Below are 22023 nucleotides of genomic sequence, written 5' to 3'. Positions count from 1 at the left end.
ACTATAACGGTTTTAACCCGATGTCTAAAATGACAAACCTTTTACATCGCCTTCATAGACATCGGTCGAAAATGTAATAGACACCGGTGGAAAATTGATGTCTATGAGGGTTTTTGTTGTAGTGTAGGAGGAATATAATGGCCGCTCCGCACAGCAAACGAATGGATTGGGGAAGTAATTGTTGAATGGGAATTTGAAAATACTGGCTCACTTCGACAAAAAATAAAGGGATAGAAAAACGCAAACAAACTTCAATTTGTTCCTTGAAGACATTTATATAACCCGCGGGGGGAGAATGCAGACAATGTTGCTTCAAATGAAAATCCAAAATGATTTAAATCTAACCCTCATAAAACTCAACGTGGTATCAGAATACCATAAGCCAACCAACCTTCCTTTCTCTCACTTTCTCTCTCTCAATGCCACTTGCTCTATTGTGTTTGTGACCTCAACCAACCTTCGAACGTCTAGATAATTCAACATGTAAAGTCAACTAGTGCTTAGTCAGCAGTCCTTGTGGGATTAATTTTTTTATTACTTGACGACAACTGTGCAGTTACGGATTGTACACATCAAGTTTTTGGCGTTGTTATCCGGGACTATTTTGATTAACATTAATTGATTAGTATATGAGTTACTCAAGATATTCTATATCTTATATATCCATGTGTACTTTTATGACTACTTCCTGTATCTTATGAGTCTATTTCTATTATTTTAGGTGAGATAAAAAATTTTCTTTAGCTATGGATACATATTCTTGGCAACCTGGAGGCTTCAATTCAACTTATAATTTGGATACTGAGCAAATGGTGAACATCTATAGAGTATGTGGTAGTCTAACCCACCCACCTAACTGTCATATGCCACCTCTTCCAAAAAAATGCTAGCCCTTCCACTAACAAATTGATGACATCTGCAAGGTTTGTGGTAGCTCATCCCATCCAACTCCTTTATGTCACTTCTTTTAAAAAGATGTTAGCTCTACAATGGAACTTCAATACTTATTTCAACTTGAATATCAAGAGATATATGATTCAGTTCCTTGTACTTCTATCTATAACTGGGGAGATCATTGAACTCAGAATTTTCAACCTCAGCACACTTTTGAGCAATATGAGTAGTTGCAACTGCAGCAACATATTCCTGACCCACCTTAGCACTATAATCAGGATTGGATGGATCATAAATATTTCAATTATAAAATCATACAAGGTGTTGAGCAATCTTCTCAAATAAATCAGAGTCCATTTGAATTTCAAGATAACTTGTCGCTAAATGGACCACGTCAATTTCAACACATTGAGCCAACTTACTTGCGAGAAGTCCAAGACTCAGAAACTCATGTTCCTAGTCAAATAAAGACCATATTACAAGAAGTTATAAACAAGCTTATGGTGCAACAAGAGATCTTGTTTCTCCGATCCTTACTTCAGGTTAATGCATCAAGTCCAAATTTAGAGATGCAACTACATCATGAGTTAGAGCGGATGGATTGTAGAGTTGATGACGATCTTGGTCTGGATACTTCAACTGCACCTTCTCCAACCTCCAGAGAGAATCTTCAAGGAGAAGGAGGGAGCGATTCCTCACAATATTGTTCCCATGATAAAAGCCTCCTCTGCATTTTGGTCATTAGCCAGAAAATTCGGAGGTATCTTACTCCGGCAAGATCACGATTTAAGTGAACCAAATAAGGGGTCGAGTTAATGACCTAAAACAAGCACTTCTTGGAAGGCAACCAAAGTTCTTTTTTGTTTTCATTTAAGTTTTTAGTTTCTTTCCTTTCTTTATAACCCAGTCCCTCTACTTACTTTTTCTTAACTAATCTTATTTTTATAGGATTTAAAGTTGTGGAGGAATATGAATATTATTAGAGAAGTATTTTTAAGCACATAAATGTCTCAACCATTTGGAGCTCGTCACTTGGTAACTTCTCTAACTTCAAAATTTCCTCTATACTCTATTTCTAATTTTCATTGGGACAATGAAAGATTTAAGTCTGGGGGATGTGCATATGTTGTGTTTTAGATTATTTTTTTATCATATTTCTTTTTGCATAATAATTTTTTTTCTAGTTGCATCATATATCGTATCATGATTGTTTGTTTTTTATGCACAAACACTAGAACACTTATTTTTGATTTCATGTGGTTCTTTTTGTGAGTTATGGTGCTAATGTGTTTAGTGATCTATATTTTTCTATCTATGATAGCATGATGTCAGTAATGCTTTTACTGTAAGAGTTTAAGTATTGGCCTTGTTTTAGGATCTCTATATACTTTGTCTAGTTTTGATGGCAGATAACTTTGAAAATAATCATGATTCATAAAACTGGACTAGTACTTATATTTCTAAGATGACCTCTCAATTACATTTTAGTTATTGGATGATCTCAGATCATGACAACTCACTTAGAAAAATTAAAATCCCTGCATTTTCATTTATATATTTGCATTGGTGTTAGTGCTACACTTTTAAAGCACAAAAAAAAAATTGAATAAGGGATATAAAATAGTTATCGTGAGTAGAAACTAACAATTTACCCCATTAAGACTGATTTAGGTTCATGGGGAAATAAATATTATATTTCTCTTAATTTTGAGTAGTCCTTTGAGACCTTGTGTAGTTTGAGAGATATGAACCAAGTGTGTGGTAGGTAAGTGTTTATCGCTGAGAGCATAAGGAACATGGTCTTATGATGACTTGACTAGAATTATGGATTGAAACTTAAAAATTTTAGGTCATTATTGCACTGAACATGAAGAATTATTACTTAGGTCGTACTCAAATAAGTTTTATATTTTGCTTGCTAGTGAAATCATTTAATAGGATTAGACTAATTTGTTAAAAATTACAATGCACTATTTAACCATAGGAGTCTAGATTATAGATTTTTTACTTGAGAACAAGCAAAAGTTTAAGTCTGAGGGTATGATATGCTCAGGTTATATATGTTTCTAGGCCATTATTGCACTGAACACAAAAAACTATTAGTTAGGTCATACTCAAATAACTTTTATATTTTGCTCACCAATGAAATCATTTGATAGGATTAGATTGATTTATTAGAGATTACAATACACTATTAACTACAGGAGTCTAGATTGTAGGTTTTTGCTTGAGGGCAAGTAAAGGTTTAAGTCTGAGGGTATGATATGCGTATATTATATATGTTTCTAGGACATTATTGCACTGAACACAAAAAACTATTAGTTAGGTCGTACTCAAATAACTTTTATATTTTGCTCACCAGTGAAATCATTTGATAGGATTAGATTGATTTATTAGAGATTACAATACACTATTTAACTACAGGAGAATAGATTGTAGGTTTTTGCTTGAGGACAAGTAAAGGTTTAAGTCTGAGGGTATGATATGCGTACATTATATATGTTTCTAGCCATTCTTTAAAGTACATCTACTTGTATTTCATGAGTATAATCTATATTTATGACAACCTATTTCATTATATTGCCATACTTATATTTATTTGGAGATTTTCTCTTTGTTTGTTTTGATTGATAGAACGTAATTTGGAGTGAAAATGGAGTATAAATGGAGCGAGTAGGGTGCCGAAGAAAATCAGCAGTTGGGGCTATAGCCATGCCTGTTGGTTGCTACTCGGAAAACCTAGAGGTTCCACTGTACAAAAATTTGTACAAAGGTCTGAACCTTTTCCTAGCTACCATGTGTTCTTTTAAATTAAATTTTGGATCGCCTGCGGAACTTAACACGTTTGATCCAAAACTTAATCTATTCGTTCTTTTAGGTTTTGACTTGGGTCTCCTGCGGAACTTAACACGTTCGACCCAAATCACCTTAAGTTATTAATTCCATTAAATATTAATTTCCATAATCGGTTCCCAGTACTGACGTGGCGAGGCACATGGCCTTCTTGGATATGGGAGCAACCACCACCGACTAGACAAAACCTTTTATAGAAAGCTAATATTTAATTTCCTAAAATAACTTTAGGTTAACCGAAAAGAACAATCAAATCACAAGGAAAAATAAAACAAAAGAACACAACTTCGAAAACCATATTTGAAATACTAGAACGTAAGCCTCTTGTATTTGGTATTATTTCCATAAATAACTAGTATGATGCGGAAAAGGAAAAACTACTAGTTATACCTTCTAGAAAGACCTCTTGATCTTCTATCGTATTCCTCTTCTAACCTCGGACATTGTGTGGGCAACGATCTTCCGAGATGAGAAACCACCAACCACCTTCTTCTCCTCCTAGCTAGGTTCGGCCACAAAGAAAGAAGCTTCACCAAGGAAGAAAATCAAAACACTAACCAAGCTCCAAGAGATGCTCGCTTCCTCTCCTTCTTCTTCTTCTTCTCCAAGTAGTATCCGGCCACCACAAGAGCTCCAAGGAAAGAGAGGGGTTCGGCCACCACAAGAGGAAGAGAGGGAAAGGATGGCCGGCCACACCAAGGAACAAAAGAGGGAGAGAAATAATAGAGGTTGTATCTCATGAAGGCACCCTCACCCCTTCTTTTATATTCCTTGGCCTAGGCAAATTAGGAAATTTAATTACAATAAAATTTCCTTAATTTCCTTGACAGGATTTAATTGAGAAAAATAAAATAAAATTTCCCCAATTGAAATCTTATGGCCGGCCACATCAATGAAATCAAATTGGACAAGTTTCAATCAACAATTAAAACTTCTTAATTAAAATTTCTCTTCAAAAATCTCTTCATGATTGATAAAAAGAAATTTCCATAATTTTAATTTTACAACATGTGAATAATTTTTAAAGAGAAAATAAAATATCTCACCAATCTACAAATAAGGAAAGAAATCTAATTTCTTTCTTTAATCTTTTGTAGATCTTTTACAAGAGAGATATTTTAATTTTAATTCTCTTTAATAAATTATATCTTCCACATAATAAAAATTAAAATTAAATTTCTTTTTTAATTTAATTTGGCCGGCCCCCACTAGCTTGGGTTCAAGCTAGGGCCGGCCACCCAATTTTATACCTAGGCCGGCCCTAGCTTGGTTCCCAAGCTAGCTTGGCCGGCCCCCTATTGGTGGGTATAGAAGGTGGGTATAGGTGGGTATAGTACTCTATAAATAAGATGCTACGATAGGGACCGAGAGGAGGAATTGGTTTTGGTCTCCCGATAAAATTAAGCATCCCGTGTTCGCCCCGAACACACAACTTAATTTTATCAATAATAATTCATTCCACTAGAGAACTATTATTGAACTACCGCACCAATCCCAAATTATATTTTTGGGCTCCTTCTTATTATGAGTGTGTTAGTCTCCCTGTGTTTAAGATATCGAATGTCCACTAATTAAGTGAGTTACTGACAACTCATTTAATTAATATCTAAGTCCAAGAGTAGTACCACTCAACCTTATCGTCATGTAGGACTAAGTCCACCTACAGGGTTTAACATGACAATCCTTATGAGCTCCTCTTGAGGACATTATCAACCTAGTATCTCTAGGACACAGTTTCCTTCTATAATCAACAACACACACTATAAGTGATACCATTTCCCAACTTATCAGGCTTATTGATTCATCGAACTAAATCTCACCCATTGATAAATTAAAGAAATAAATATCAAATATATGTGCTTGTTATTATATTAGGATTAAGAGCACACACTTCCATAATAACCGAGGTCTTTGTTTCTTTATAAAGTCAGTATAAAAGAAACGACCTCAAATTGTCCTACTCAATACACTCTAAGTGTACTAGTGTAATTATATAGTCAAGATAAACTAATTCCTAATTACACTACGACCTCCCAATGGTTTGTTCCTTTCCATTTTGGTCGTGAGCTACTGTTTATAATTTATAAGGTACTGATAACATCATCTTCTATATGTGACACCACATACTATGTTATGTACAATATAAATTAATTAAACAACTACAAACAAATGTAGATAAATTGACCAAATGTGATTCTTTATTTAACATAAATGTTTACAAAAACTTAGGCTTTCAGTATACACTCCAACAATGCCAGACTCCTAGGCTTCAACATGGCCTAGGATTACCCAAGGCACGATTCTCCTTCTAGCTAAACACACGGGCCAATCATGCCAAAAGGCACGACCATGCCTCCCATCTCACCTGGTCGTGCCTCATCCATCCAGCGAATGCCACGACCTAGCCATGTCTTGAGGTACGACCATTTTGCCTTGGGTTATGGCACATACACCCCGGCCGCGACTACATGCATAGTCATGTGCCAGAGAACATAAGAGGGCACGACTCCGCCTATAAATGGGGCCCTTCTTCCCTTTTTTCCGATCCTTGGTTTAGGGCTCCACCCCTTTCCTTTAGGAAGGGTTTTCCCCTCTAGCGGAAACTCTAGAGCCTCTATCTTCACCAATCTACACCATCCGTCTACTTTTGGAGCAAGGAAACACTCCAATGACATCGACAACACAACTTAAGCATCTCTTCTCCTGGATTCTCAAATTTTTACTGTAAGAATGATTTTTTTTTTTTGTCTTTCATTTGTTCTTCCTTCTCAATGGAGTAGATTTTCTGATTCTTAGGATGTAGGAAGTAGTTATGATATGATGTTGGTGTATGAACTATGTATCTGCTTATTTCCTTGTTCAATGAAGTGTTTATAACTTGTTCTCTTTGTATTGTGCCTTGTACATGTTTGACAAAATGTGTATGTGGTGAATGCATGTAGATGTGAGATATTTATCTCTATGTTAAGGTTGACTCAACTAGATAACAGGGGGATCCTTAGTGATAGAGGATACTCATTCAATCGGATAAACCGTGCCCTTAATTAGTGACAAAGGGCATCGATATTATCCCACTTTTTGGAGGCCTTGATATAGGCACCAATCCTTTGCTAGAGAGGCTAATTAGAGTTTTAGGAGTTTTTTTTCAAATTAATGTTAGGAAGTGACTTATGTAATCTAGGGTTGTATGACCGAGGGGGTCCTGTGATAGAGGGTATCCCTTTAACTAAACTTTCTAAGTTACCTCTTTACTAAATGGCGTTAAAACTAGTATTAACTCTACTATGTGACCTGTGCAGGGTTATGCCAGACTTTAGTTAGAATCTCTATACGAGTATAAGCATAGAGGTAAGGATATGAACAATACATAGAGACATTAATTATCCTCATAATGAAACTGAAATTCTAGAATCATTCCCCCAATCCATCTTCTTCCTAAGACCACTTGCTTCTTTCTCTCCCTCTTAGCCCGCTCCCTCTCTCTCAACTCTCTCTTCCTTTCTCTCTCTTTCTCTCCCTCAATCTCACTTTCTCTCTTGGGATTGTGACCTCAATCAATCTTCAAATGTCTAGATAATTCACCTTATAAAGTCAACTAGTGTTTTTTCAACAATCCCTATGAGATTAATATTTTTATTACTCGACGACAACCATGCACTTATGGATTGTACACATCAATGATCAAAATGAACATTAGAAGAGGAACTACAAAGGTTACCTAGAGGAATTAAAGAAGAAGAAAAAGTGATACTTTCGCCTTAGGTATTTATGTTATAGAAGTCAATTTATCTATTTTTTTCATCATGGGTATTAGATACTAGATGTGCTTTTCATATTTATACTAATGTGTAGGATCTAAGAAAGAGTAGATCGTTGACAAAGGATGAAGTGGACCTATGAGTTGGCAATGGAGCAAGAGTTGATTTTATAGACTTACGATCCTATTTTTTTATCTTTGCCTACTCGGCTTATTTTAAAACTTGAGAATTATTATTATGTGTTTACTTTAACTAGAAATATTATTTCTATTTCTTGTTTGGATAAGAAAGATTTTTCATTTACAATAAAGAACAAATATTGTTCTATTTATTTAAATGATATGTTCTATTGTAATGTACAATTAATGAATGAGTTCTATGTTCTAGACCTTGAAAACTCAATTTATAACATAAATGTAAAATAGTTAAAATTCAATGATTTAAACCAAACATATCTCTGACACTATCACTGGGGCCATATTAATAAGAAACACATATATAAACTTCATAAGGATGGATTTTTGGACTCATTTGATTTTAAATCATATGAGATATGTGAATCTTGTCTATTAGGTAAGATGACTAAAACTCCTTTTAGTGGATAAAACGAATGAGATAATGAATTGTTAGGGCTTATATATAGTGATGTATGTGACCATTTTAATACAATAGCTAGAGAAGGTTATCAGTATTTCATTACTTTTATTGACAATTTCAGTAGATATCACTATGTGTATTTAATGAAACACAAGCCAGAATTCTTTGAAAAATTCAAAGAATTCAAAAATAAAGTACAAAACCAACTTGGAAAAGATATTAAGATAATTCGATCAGGTTGAGGTGGTGAATATCTAAGTCAAGAACTTCGTGATCATCTAGTTGAGTTTGAAATCATATCCTAACTCACTCCACCTGGAACACCATAATGGAATGGTGTATCAGAAAGGAAGAATCACACTTTATTAGATGGTATAATTAATGATGAGTCATACAGATCTTTTTCTTCATTCTAGGGTCATGCTCTAGGAACTGCTGCTTTAACTATTAACCGTGTTCTATATAAGACAGTTATGAAGACATCATATGAGATATGGACTGAGAAGAGTCCTAAAATATCTTTTATGAAGATTTTAGGTTGTGAGACTTACATTAGACATCAAGTCTCAAAGAAACTAGGATCCAAATCCAATAAGTGCTAATTTATAGAATATCCAAAAGAAACAAAGGGATATAACTTTTACAATCCTATACAAGTCAAAGTGTTTGTTGCAAAAAATGGTGTTTGTTTAAAAAGAGAATTTATTTCTAGTAGAACTAGTGGGAGAAAATAGATCTTGAAGAAATTTGAGAGACATAAATTAACACAGAGACTTTGATGGAAATTGAACATGCACCACAAAGTGTTGTGGATCATGGACTTATTACATAACAAGAAATTATGAAACAACAACCTGTTCAAGTAAAACAAGCTCTACGTAGATCTGATAGAACATGTCATCAACCTAAGAAGTATTCTTTTCTCTTGTCTAACTATGGTGATCTAATGCTTGTTGATCTTAACGAGACTATATCTTATCAGGAAGCTATAATAAGCTTATATTTCGAAAAATGGCTAGAGACCATGATATCTAAAATGGATTTCATGTATGTCAACCAAGTATGGACTTTAGTTAACCCACCTGGAGGGAAAAAAAACCCATTGGGTGAAAATGGATTTTTAAGAAGAAAACTAACATAGATGGTAATATGCATACCTTTAAAAGACAAATGGTAGCTAAAGGGTTTAAGAATATTCATGGTATAGACTATGATGAAACTTTTTCACCAGTTGCGGTGCTTAAATCCATTCAAACCTTGCTTGCTATTGCGGCTTACGATTATTATGAGAACTAACAAATGGATGTGAAAACTTCATTCCTGAATGGTAATCTACTCGAGGATGTGTACATGATACAACCTGAGAGTTTTGTTAATCCAAAGAATACTAGAAAGGTATATAAGTTGCATAAGTATATTTATGGATTAAAGCAAGTTTACTAGAAGTTGGAATCTTTAATTCAATGATGCAATCAAAGAGTTTGGTTTCATTAAGAATAAAGATGAACCTTGTGTCTACAAAAGAATTAGTGGGAGCACAGTCATCTTTCTTATTTTTGTATGTAGATGATATACTTCTCATTAAAAATGATGTTGCTATCCTATAGTCTATAAAGACTTGACTTAGGAATTATTTTTCAATTAAAGATTTAGGTGAAGTTGCCTTAGGCATTAATATTTATAGAGATAGATCTAACAGATTGCTTAAACTAAGTTAGAGTACATATATTAATAAAGTGCTTAATTGTTTTGCTATACAAAATTCTAAGAGAGGATTCTTGCTAATGCCATATGGTGTGAGTCTTTATAAGGCTCAATGCCCCTCTACTAAAGCGGGGAGGCTATTTGATCTATCATGTATGTCATATTATGTACTCATCCTGATGTCTCATATACATTAAGCATGACGAGTAGATACTAGTTAGATCTGGGTGAAAGTCACTATAGCAATGCAAACTTCAAAACTGATAAGGGTGATTCAAGATCGCAGTCAAGGTATATGTTTTGCTTAAATGGTGGTGCTATAAGCTAGAAGAATTAAAAGCAAGACACAGTTGTTGATTCTATCACAGAGGCTAAGTATATTGCTACTTCTAATGTAGCAAAAGAAGTTGTTTGGATCAGAAAGTTCATTACAGATATTGGAATAGTTTTTAGCATAGTTAACCCTATATACCTATATTGTGATAATAACAGGGCTATTACACAAGCTAAGAAACTCAAGTCTCATTAGCAATCCAAACACATACTTCGGTGGTTCCATCTCATTCGAGAGATTATCTATAGAGGAGATATGAAAATATACAGAGTACTAGATGATAATATTGTGGATCGACTGACCAAGGCTTTGACACAAAGGAGGAATGATGGTCACACTAGGTCACTAGGTATTAGATACTTCAATGATTGACTCTAATCATAAGATGATTGATATAAGAGTATTGTATCATATTTTACTAAAAGATAATATTTTGTGTTTATTATATTTATATTTGTGTAATTTGAATAAATATAATAATGTCATAGAGTGGTAGGTTCTGTTCTATATCATATCAATTAGTTAAATTAATTGTGAGAGGTTATAAATATATATAGAACATTACTCTCAATTGTTCCTAGTCAAGTATTAATATATAACAGTAATATTAATATATTGAGACTAGTATATAGGTTAACTGATGACTTAATCTCATAAGACATGGATATAAGATCTCAAGTTAACACCTGTGTATATATTAGAGAATATGTACTAAATCGACTGACCATGAAAATGTTTCATGGATTATTATATGAGTGTCATAAACATTCTCATAGTGATTATTAGTATAGATAATCCTTTAACCTGAAGTTACTATGGTTCCCTACATAAGAAGTTATGTACTTTAGTATCAACAAACGTCACTTGTAACAAGGTCGATTATAAAGTCATTCACTGGGTATACAATGAGTTATGTGGAGGGATGTGAGTGATGTAGATGAAATTTGTCCCTTCCATATAACAGAAGTGATATCTATGGGCTCCTTGATTAAGTAGGACTACTGAAATACATGGTCATACTCAAATAAGTCAATGTGAGATATTGAACTTATTTAGATAAGTAAGTCTACTTACAGATCAAGAAACACATAACTTGATGAGAGGAGAACACGATCTATGCCTCTTAAATCAATCTAGAGATCAAGAATAAAATGACTAAGTTATACAATAAAATAGTCATAGACAGGTTAGGTCAGATCTACGACATTCTAGACACTTGGGTAGCAATGATGCATTACTATATGTCACTCATTGCTCATGTCTTTAATATGTGATTTTAGAGTCACTGTCAATATTACAAGAACCTATTGGATCACATACAGAGAACACATTAATTTTAGAGTTTATTTTATTTTAGTATAACTAAAATAAAATGAATCTAAGCTTTAAGTCTGAAATTAGTTTTTTGGATTTTAAACTTGTTAGATTGATGGTGGTCCTTCGTTTGAGGGGAGGATTGCTAGGAATACAATCAAAGTCTCACTTTAATCTAATTGTATCTTATTGAATTAATAGGTTAATCTAATTGGATTTTAAATTTATTGGATTAATAGTTAATATAATATTTAATAGATAAGATTTAGTTGATAAGTTTTGGTAGATAAGTGATTAATCCAATTGAAGTCCATATTATTAGATAATTTTTTTAATAGATAAGATTTGACCATGTTATTAGATAAAGTCTTATCAAATAAGACTTACCATGTTTTATAAGGTCTTATTAGATAAGATTTGATGGTTGTGAACATGTTTTTTAGATAAGATAACCATGAAAGTTAGGGTTTTATTATATGCATGATAACTACCATTATGTATATAAGATATTGTGATTTTCCAATTGTGCTCGTGAGACGGGCGACAGTTGTGTTCATGTGGATACCGTTAGAGACATGAACATACTAATCATAACTTGTATGGTGGCGCCAGGTAATTTTCAATCCGGGCTAGCGCTATGCCCCCAATTCCACCACATTTGATGTCTTAATAACTTGTATGGTGGTGCAGAGCGTTTGCGGTCATCAGGTTACATTGTTGCAGGCTGCGAATAGAGACTACTTAATCCTAAACTTGCGCCATATTTCAACTGCAAGAATCAAGTCATTGGAGTGGAGGAGGAGAATCAAACTATCTACTACTGTAATCGGGCAACACTAATAGACCCCAAAAGTCAACCCAGAGGAACAATTTATTCACTTGGAAGCTACTGTCAGGAACTAATGTACATGGTCATGGACGAACTCGTAGTGACCCAGTATCCCTCACAGAAGTCATTTCATTTCGTAAGGATATCTCTGACCCAATCAAGATGGTAGAGTTGGGCGTAGCTGAAGAGGAGGTGAGTCTGGTCCTTTAATTTGTGTTGGTGCAAGTACTTCAAAAGTATAAATGAGACTTCATTTGTTGTTGTTGCTCTTGTTTCAGGTTCTTGATTTTCTTGCTGTTGTTTTGGTGTCCAACACAGCGCTAACAGACGACTTCTTAGCAAGGACTGTTTATAATACAACAATAAACAAGTTTTATCTAGTGGGTCAACTAAAGACCTAACCAAGACCAAGCAGTCTTGTCTTGATAATATTTAACTAAATCTCATATATACTATCAAATTGTCTTGATCGAGTTTAACAGCCAAGACCTAGCAGTCTGGCTCAGTCGATTAGTGTCACCTTCGGACAGGCTAATGTCGAATGAATCGAGCTGTTCCAATTGGGTGGATTGATTGGATCAGACTGAGCGAGTTAGGTTTAATGTTTCGTTTATGTTAATTCATTTTGAATCAATTTTATTCTTCAGTTGGGATGGTCAGCTCGGTCCGTCTAAATCAACGAAAATTTAAAATTTATTAATCACACGCCTTGCTTTTAAAATACTAACTAATACACGTATTTTCTTAAATACCCCCTTTTCTCCAATGTTTGTCATTAATTCTTTGCCTCGAATAGCAGTAGAGGTGTGATATAACGGCCAGGCGATCATAAAATTGTAGTTGAGCTAACTATGAAATTATGGTTGAGCTGATTGTGAAATCACGATTGAGCAGTAACTGAACGTAGTGCCCCATGACTGCACTGCAAAGTGTAGATTTGAAATGGCACAATAGCATTATGCTTGCGTCCAAGAAGAAAGAGGATGATGATCAGTTCTATAAAATTCCTCTGTAGTGAAATTCTTTTCTGCCAGCGAATTCATTATTGAAATCGCTATCTGTCGCTTGCCGGGCCTGAAAGCAGCTTTCGCTGCTGAAATCGCAATCTGTCGCCGGGTGAAATCACGACTGAGTCGTGATCTGCCGCCTTCGCTGGGAGCAGTTGTGATCTACCGCTTTCGCCGGGCCCAACCGACACCCACGGAGATTTCCTCAGAAACTGGTTGTCGGGTGACATGGGGTTGATGGCGGCGTGGTTGCTGGAGAAGCAGAAGAGAAAAGGCGGAGGAGAGCGGTGGAGAAGACGAAGTGATTAGCGTTGTGCATTTTTTTACCTGATGCAAAGAGAAAAGATGCACGACAAAAACAAAAGAAACGAAAGGTTTCGTGTGTGTCGCAGAGGAGGTAGACAAAAAAAAAAAAAAACAAATGTTAGCCTTTTATTAATTAATGCATGTGGGAGAGCATGTGTTAAAAAAAAATATTAGGCTTTTTTTATCCGGAATTAATTTTATTTTTCTCCGTGAAATTTATCATCATGCCAATTTCCAATAATTTCTCATACGAGTAAATCATTACCCCAAGAATATGATACAACTGTAGAGTATTTAGATTATCATCGAAATATTCATGATTCGAACCTCAGCTATAACGAATTTATAAGACTTTTTCTTTCAAATGGGACACGCAACTAAAGGATATTGGGCTGCCTACTACAAGCGCTTCCCGATTTATCCTGATAATCGATGAAAAACTTTTATAAGACCGGATCAGTTATCCCAAACTCAATGTTACCCATTCATTATCAGCCTCATTAATCATTTTATTTTTTATACAAGTAAATCATGAAATCGATCTAGCCATCACATTAAAAAAAAAGTAGAAATGTCTCAGTATTTACCGAGATTTGACTATTGTTAAATTTTTAAAACCTGCTATGTGATAATTAAATCGGCTAAATCTGCCGTGTAATTCATCAGTTGTTTTTTAATGCATGTTGAAATAAATTTCTATTTTTCTGCATGCTTCTAGTTCAATTGACGTTTGAGCAATTAATTGAGCTTGGCTCGAAAATTAGGTTGGGTCAAAGACCCAATTAAATTAGTTTTATGGAGAACATAGGACCAAGTTAGACATTCGGACTCGGTTGGCTCGAAGAGTTAGAATTATCGCCAAGTGACTTGGGTTTACCGAGTGGGGATACTGTCCAAGTCGCCACCAAGTTAAATTGACTCGGACTCTGCTTCGATTTAAAGAGTCTAACTTGACCGGACTTGAACAGTCGAAGCGTAATGGTGCTTGAGGTGCCTCGTGGGTAGTGAACGCATTAAGAACATAAGTCGATTCAGAATAATTCTAATATTGTTTTAGAATATTTTCCTAAATTGTTTAGATGATTTTTTAATTACATTTTTCTTTGTGAGAAATGAATTTAAATGAGGAAAAATTATTTATATTTGAGTTAGAAATATTTAGAAGATTTTTTCAATACCTATTGATTGATTTTTGTGTTTTTTCTGTATTAGTTCATGCATATTTGAATTGAATTAAATCAGTTTGGTTACTAGTGTATCAGTTTTATACTAACTTTATTATTTTTAATTTCATATGATATGGATAAAATACACTATTGCTGGTACAAGAAACATCAAACGATATTAAAGAGTCTAAAGTTAAGTTGTCTTGTGATTTAACAAGTTTGATTGAGTTTGCAGAAAAGTCTTAAGTTATCTTACACAAAAGTCCTAGTGGATTTTAGGCAGATGGAAAACTCTAGGGAATGGTAACCCTAGGTCCCAAGAGGCGGTAACCCTAGGTAATGGAAAGTCCTAGCTATGATTAGACAGATGTAAAACCCTAGGGGGTGGTAATCCTAACTCCTAGGGAGTGGTAACCCTAAGTTCTAGGGGGTGGTAACCCTAGACTGAAAGTCTTGGCGGGTTGAGCGCTTTGGGCAAAACCGTGAGTAGGGGACGCTAGGTGAAAACCCTAGTGGTCGCGGAGCAGGTGGAAGTCTGGACGGGTCGTGGATCGGATGTCCAACATGAAAACCTGAAGTCTCCAGCGTTGAGCAAAAATCCAGTCAGTCTGGAAGACCAATCTGGTAATAGGTAACTTCTCTTGAGAGGAGTAGGTGAGGACGCATTCCCCGGTGAGGGAATAGTAGGTGTCGGTTCGACCTAGGGTTTTCGGAAGAAATCCGAAGTTAGAACCGGACAGTCCGAAGGCTGTCAAATTATTGATTTATATATTATTTTCTATTTTGTGTAACTCTATTTTGCAGGAAACTAATGGTTTTGTAGGGTTGGACTTAGCCTTGATCGGTTGACTGAACGTCTGGATCGGTCGACTGAACCTCAGTACAAAAGGATTATAATTCCAACTCTCGGTGAAGTGTTGACTAGAGGTTCGGTCGACCAAACCAAGGATAGGAAGAGACTCAATCGAGCCAGGTTGATCGGATCGGATGAGGCGAAGATCATCAGCTGATCGGTCGATCGAATGGCGGGATCGGTCGATCGAACGAAGACTCTATCCGAAGAGGCTGCATCTGGACGGAAGGTCGGGGGATTCAGCAGGTTCGGTCTGCCAAACCAGGGGATCGGTCGACCGATCTGGGTCAAGTCAAAACTTGATTCCGAGATCAGAGGATTTAGATCAAGTTTGAAGAGAGTATAAAAAAGGGTTCTTGGCCAACACTTCAGAGACACCGAAAATCAGACACTTGCGCTCCTGTGTACTGCTTCAACAACGCTCAACTGTTGCTTCGACAATCGACGACTCTTTTACTCATCCTTATATTATCGGTATACTTTGTTTAGTTTTGTACTTGTAATTGCTTACTTATAAAGAATTTCCGAGCTATTAGTGATTGTCCATCGAAAGCGATCAACGATCGCAGACTTTGGAGTAGGAGTCCTCACAGGCTCCAAACCAAGTAAAAGAAATCATGTTAGCGATTGCTTTTGTGTCTTTCTTTATTCCGCCGTGTTCTTACTTTGTGTTTTTCGAGAAACGAATGAATTAGCCATGTGTGCTATTCACTCCTCCCCCCTCTATCACGTCATCGATTTTACAATTGGTATCAAAGCTAAGCCACTCTGATTTGGTGAAACCACCAATCGAGCAGGGAGGTTCTTTTTTGAAAAACAAAATTGTATACTGTTTTTGCTTAAAAAAAAAATTCTTATGCCTTTCATTTTTTTATCTCCAAAATTATTTTTGAAATTTTCATTTTCATCTTTTCACCATTGGTCAGTATTAGCAAAATATCAAATTTACCAAAATTCGTAATAATATTTTTTAATATTTTTTTATTATTTATTATTTTTTTCAAAATTAGTGAAATATTTTGTTTTCTCCCACACTACTAATCTAAGACCAAGTCTTGGAACATTCGTTATTTTTCTTATTGTGTGCGAGATTTCTCCATTTTAATGACCCACCAAGAAGGCTACAACACAGCTTGTTCGCCTCTTTTCTCCGGTGAATACTTCGGCTACTGGAAGAGCTGAACGAAGTACTATCTGAAGACAAAATTAGAGATGTTGATCATCATTCAAACGGGATTCTCCCTACCAGTTAACAACACTAGAGCACTTGTGTCGTGCGAAAACTAGGACACACACACCTAATGAAAGAGATAGAGGGTTGATGCAAAGGCAATTCGAGCCCTACAATGTGGACTAACCAAAGATAAATTGAATTGAGTCAGACCATTCAGCAATGCAAAGGATCTCTGGCAAAAGTTGATTAAACTTCATGAAGGAAACCAGGAAGAAGTACCAGATCGAACCCGAGTCTGGAGATGAATTGGACTCAGATGAAGACAATATCACCACCGAACTAGTCAAACTAGTTTGGAAGGCACTTAAGAAGAAGAAGGTGACTCAATCGAATATGAAGGTCAAGTCTAGAGTTACCTGCTATGACTACAATAAGAAGGGATACTACAAGCCTGGCTATCCAAACTAAAAGTAAGAAAAAAGGAAGACATTGAAGATAACATGAGCCAAATTATTGGAAGAGTCGGACGAAGAAGAACACAAGAAAATAAACTTTCTCGCTCTACCAGTATAATTGTACATTGCCGAAATCAACGTACAAAATAATGAAAGAGAAGAACAAAGGAATGCAGAGAATTGCTAATTAAGGAAAACGTACTTTGATATATAATCAATAGCTAATATGATGACTTTAGAAACGTGGGCACAAAGCTCAAACAAGGGATCGGTAATAATTGATTTTATTGGTAATACAGAGAATACTTTTTTCATCTATTAAAATGAGTCCATTTTATCTGAGAATTGTTCTACTATCTGATGCAGGAGCATCTAACGGCACTATTCGTTTTTTATCCTATGATACGGCTATCTTCCCTTCCAAATTATGATGAGAAGAAAACGAAACTATCAATAATCGTTTTTAGGTCTTGAAGGAGAATGATCAAAAACTATTTACAAGGAAAATGATTAGCCTGTTACTTCTTAACTCGATTGTGTTCTATTCAAAGTCTGAACAAAATAGAATCATCTTTCTAATAGCCATCCTTTGTCTTTTAGCATGAGCCTTTCATGTTATGTTCATGTTATGTCTTTTGATAAACTCTAGATTTAGTCTTTTATTTTTTTATTTTAAAATTTTAAGATTAGTTTTCTTTTCTAAAGATTAATTTAAATTTTATCACTTTTTTAAGGATGAATTTTCTTTTATTTTTTTATTTATTGAGATTTTTTCTTATTTCTTAAGTTATTTAGATAATAGTTAAAACTCTTATAAAAAAATATATTGAATTTGATTTTGATTTGAATGAAAATTTATTTTTATTTAAATCTAGAGATGACTTGTCACGTCCCGGAGAAGTCCCTGTCCGAAGAAATTTCGACAACATCTCCCCTATACAGGTGACAATTTGAAACTTATCTACATAGCCCTGAGGGCTCCCAATCATCAGCCAACACGGCTGAGATATATATCATACAAAAATGAAACAATTCACACAGTTATATTATATCAACCTTCGGTTGTCATCATAATACTAAAAGAAATCCAAAACAACATCCAAACTTACCTCTTCTGCTGTCCGACAAGCGCTTAGCAAAACATACCAAATAGAAAACCCACCAAGCAAGCAAAAGACCAACTATTACAATGCCTTAAGAAAAACCACACAAATCCAGGGTGTAGAATCAATACAAGTTTGAGACATAGCTTAAGCAAATAAACAAAAGACCAAAAGACCAATACGTAAACTCTTGTGACAAGGGGACTAGCAACTAGAATCTCCTGATGCCTTTAACCTGAAATAGGAATAAATCAACGGTGTGAGTTCAATAACTCAATGGATACCAGATAGACATACATAATAAGATATGACTAATAGTAATAATCATGCGGTATAGTTTCCTGAACAAAAGCAGGAAATGCAGACTGAAAAGGTTGAAGAAAATTATACTCACCAGAACCTCCTATACAGAAATAAGGGTCATCAGACCAGATATAAAATGTCACCTTTATACATGTCAATCATATGCAACCACCAAAATGCAACATACATAATGCAGCAAGCACAAACAATAAATGCAATCCATGCATATGATGCAAAAATGACATGGTCACCCCTGACGTCAGTCAACCATCTCACACACGATGGCGAGACCGAGTGGGAAGGGCTATGACAACTATACACTCTGTCACACTCTGTCATCACTACTCCTGAGTGACCGAGTGGACAGGATACTGTCGGAGTACACCTATCCTCCTACCCCAAACAGAGTGGGGGAGCTCAATGCTCTCATCTCCCTGAGACAGTCCAGAGGAGAGATCCTTGCCCGATACCACGCTGCAATCACACTACCCATGAGCGGACCAGCGGAGCCCTGACAGAGCAAACTACACACACCTTGCCTGATATACCACTAACCCATGAGTGGTTGTGTGTGCAGATCATGTAACTAGCGATGTACTCAACAATAATGGAGTCGATAATCGCTCAGCATGCAATCATGCAAGATGGTGCATGACACTAAACATGTAGATACTGCCAGTATACACCTCCATATAAAATGTACCAAAAAGGAAATAAATCCATACAATGATCTAGGTAACAATAAACTAGGTACACAAGTCAGACATGTCAAATAACTAGACTACTACACGATAGGGCAATGTATGTCACCATTTCTATAAACAAGAGTAAAAATGACAACAAACAAGAGAATATAAGTATGAATGCATAACAGATAGGAATATAGGCAGACACAAGAACCAAGAAGTGACATACCAAAGTAGAAGTAAACACAATCATTACTACTAGTTATAAACTACTATGCATATCAAAATTGACAATATCAAGGAGATACGTCAGAGGTACTCACCTTTATCAATCGATCGTGACCAGAAATCCTACATCGAGACGCTCGTCTCAAACCAATGTCCTGTGATTACATAAATGTATTTAGCTAATTTCACATATAGCCAATAACTAAATAAAATCTCAAAACCTATATAGGGTAACTCCAATCAAAATATGATCATCGCTTAACCCCCAATATATGTTTAGGTCTCGGTAAAACAATTCACCACCTAAACTTGAGTTAATCCAACCTTAACCCTAAGCATTCCATAATCAACTTAGGATAAACAAACTTGAATCAATTCCAATAACTCACCCAAATCTCAATGCTCTGCTGTAGGACTCGCAGTCTGATCCTGTCCGAGAGTCGAGTCGACGAACGTTGGGGAGATGGCGCTCACGTTGACTGGATGTAGACTGAAGATGACGTGGACCTCCAACAAGCTAAGCCTACAACCACAAGTCGTTAGTGCCGAGCCAGGGAGGGGTTCCCGGTGATGGCCCTTCAATGCTCAAGTCAGTCACCCGGGACAAGCGAATGAAGTAGAAGAGAAAAGAGCAGCAATGTAACTTTAGATATAGTAGTGAACATACCTCCGTCGAAATCTGGGGGTCCTTATATAGGGCTCCCGGGAGGCGCGTGCACGCTTCCCCATGCATGCACGCTTCTTAAAGCATACCTGGAAAGGATGTGTCAGAAAAGCGTGTCTGACGCCATATCTTAACAGTCTGAGCATATCCCTGACATGACAGTGGAAGCTTCCATCATACAATTCACCGTCTGACCGTGCCGCCAACCACACCGCCTATCGGTGACACTGGTCCCTATGAAGATATTGCCAACTGTTCCTTTTGTCTTTTATTGAGCCGAGCGGGAGAGCCGCTCGGCCAATGATCTGCTATCCGACTCCACCTTGTCAAGCGAGGGAGCCCTACCTGTCGGGTCGAGGCTGCATCCATTGTTTAGCCGAGCGAGACGGTCGCTCGGCCCTCGTCCTTCCCTACTTGAGCCTTATGAGCATTGGAAGCTCGGTATTTGACCGAGCTGTTGAAGTGTCAGATAGGCTATTCTTCATGCCGACCGGGAAGGTGGTTCGTCCGATCAGACACTTGCCCAGGACGTTGACCACTTTTGACTATGATCCTCCATGTGGCAACGACCTTCTACCAGGTAGGCCCCACCTTACCACCGGATCACGTGCCTCCCCCTCAAGTCTAGTTGAAGGAGGTTGTAAGTCCGACTGACTAAACGGGTGGTCTGGTGCCCGATTGGTTGATCGGTCAAGGGCTGGTTGCGTCCCGATCGGCCCTCATAAGGCTGATCTCCCAGGCCGCTAGTCACCCTGAGGATTTGCACTTTGGGAAACTTCTCCTTCGGCGTCTTCAGATGGGTGCGACCCGTGCAGTCAATGCTGACGTCACCCTAATCTCCTCGGAATTCATGCAAATCTCGCCATTAAGGCCTTCCTATAAGCGAACGCCACGTGGCCCTACCGCCCTCATCGCACGATCGAAGCGACAGGGGTGATGTGACGTTCAGCGGTTCAAATTCAACGGTCAGATCTGTACTTTGGATTCTGTGCCCTAAATCGGACATCTCTGGTCGGTCGATCCCCGTCTTTATAAAGCTGTCGCGTCTCCTTCTCCTCGCGTCTTCTCCTATAGCTGCTAGCGGTTCCACGCGTGACCCTTACTCCGGCGACCTAGTGCTCCTCGGTGGTGATCCTCTTCCCCTCGTAAGCTTTCCTTCTCCCTTCTGCTCCTCGAATCTTCTCGGCTCTCTTCGCTGTCCAGTGGGTCCGCACTTTGTCGTCTTTCTGTCCTATGCTGTCTTGCTTGTTGAAACTTTTTTCCCCGTCGATCCTGTTCATTTTGTTTTCCGACGATGGCGAGTTCATTGCAGCCGTCCGACCCCGCTCCCGATCTCTAGTACAACACCATGGAGACTCGGTTCGACGCGAACGACGCTGCAAGCCTCGTCAACGCCTTTGACATTCCTCTTGACCACGAGATAGTCTTAGCCTCCCTGTCCGATCGGCCCAATGATCCGCCGATCGACACTGTTTATTTTTTCCGCGAACAATTCATGGTCGGTCTGTGCTTCCCAATCCATCCATTCATAACCGAAGTCTGCACCTATTTTTGTGTCCCTTTGGCGTAGCTCACCCCTAATTCTTTTCGCCTCTTGTGTGGTGTGGTTGTATTGTTCAAGATACACGATATTACCCTCACACCTCAGGTATTCCATTACTTCTATTACCCCAAGCAGTCCGAGCTGGGTACCTATCTCTTCTAGTCTCGAGTCGGCTTGGTTTTCTTCAACAAAATGTCATCTTCCAATAAACTTTGGAAAGATTACTTTTTCTATATGCGTCTCCCTGAGCGG

The sequence above is a fragment of the Zingiber officinale genome, chromosome 8A, assembly GCF_018446385.1.
Source record: "Zingiber officinale cultivar Zhangliang chromosome 8A, Zo_v1.1, whole genome shotgun sequence".
Classification (NCBI taxonomy): domain Eukaryota; kingdom Viridiplantae; phylum Streptophyta; class Magnoliopsida; order Zingiberales; family Zingiberaceae; genus Zingiber; species Zingiber officinale.
Note: the sequence above shows the minus strand (reverse complement) of the source record.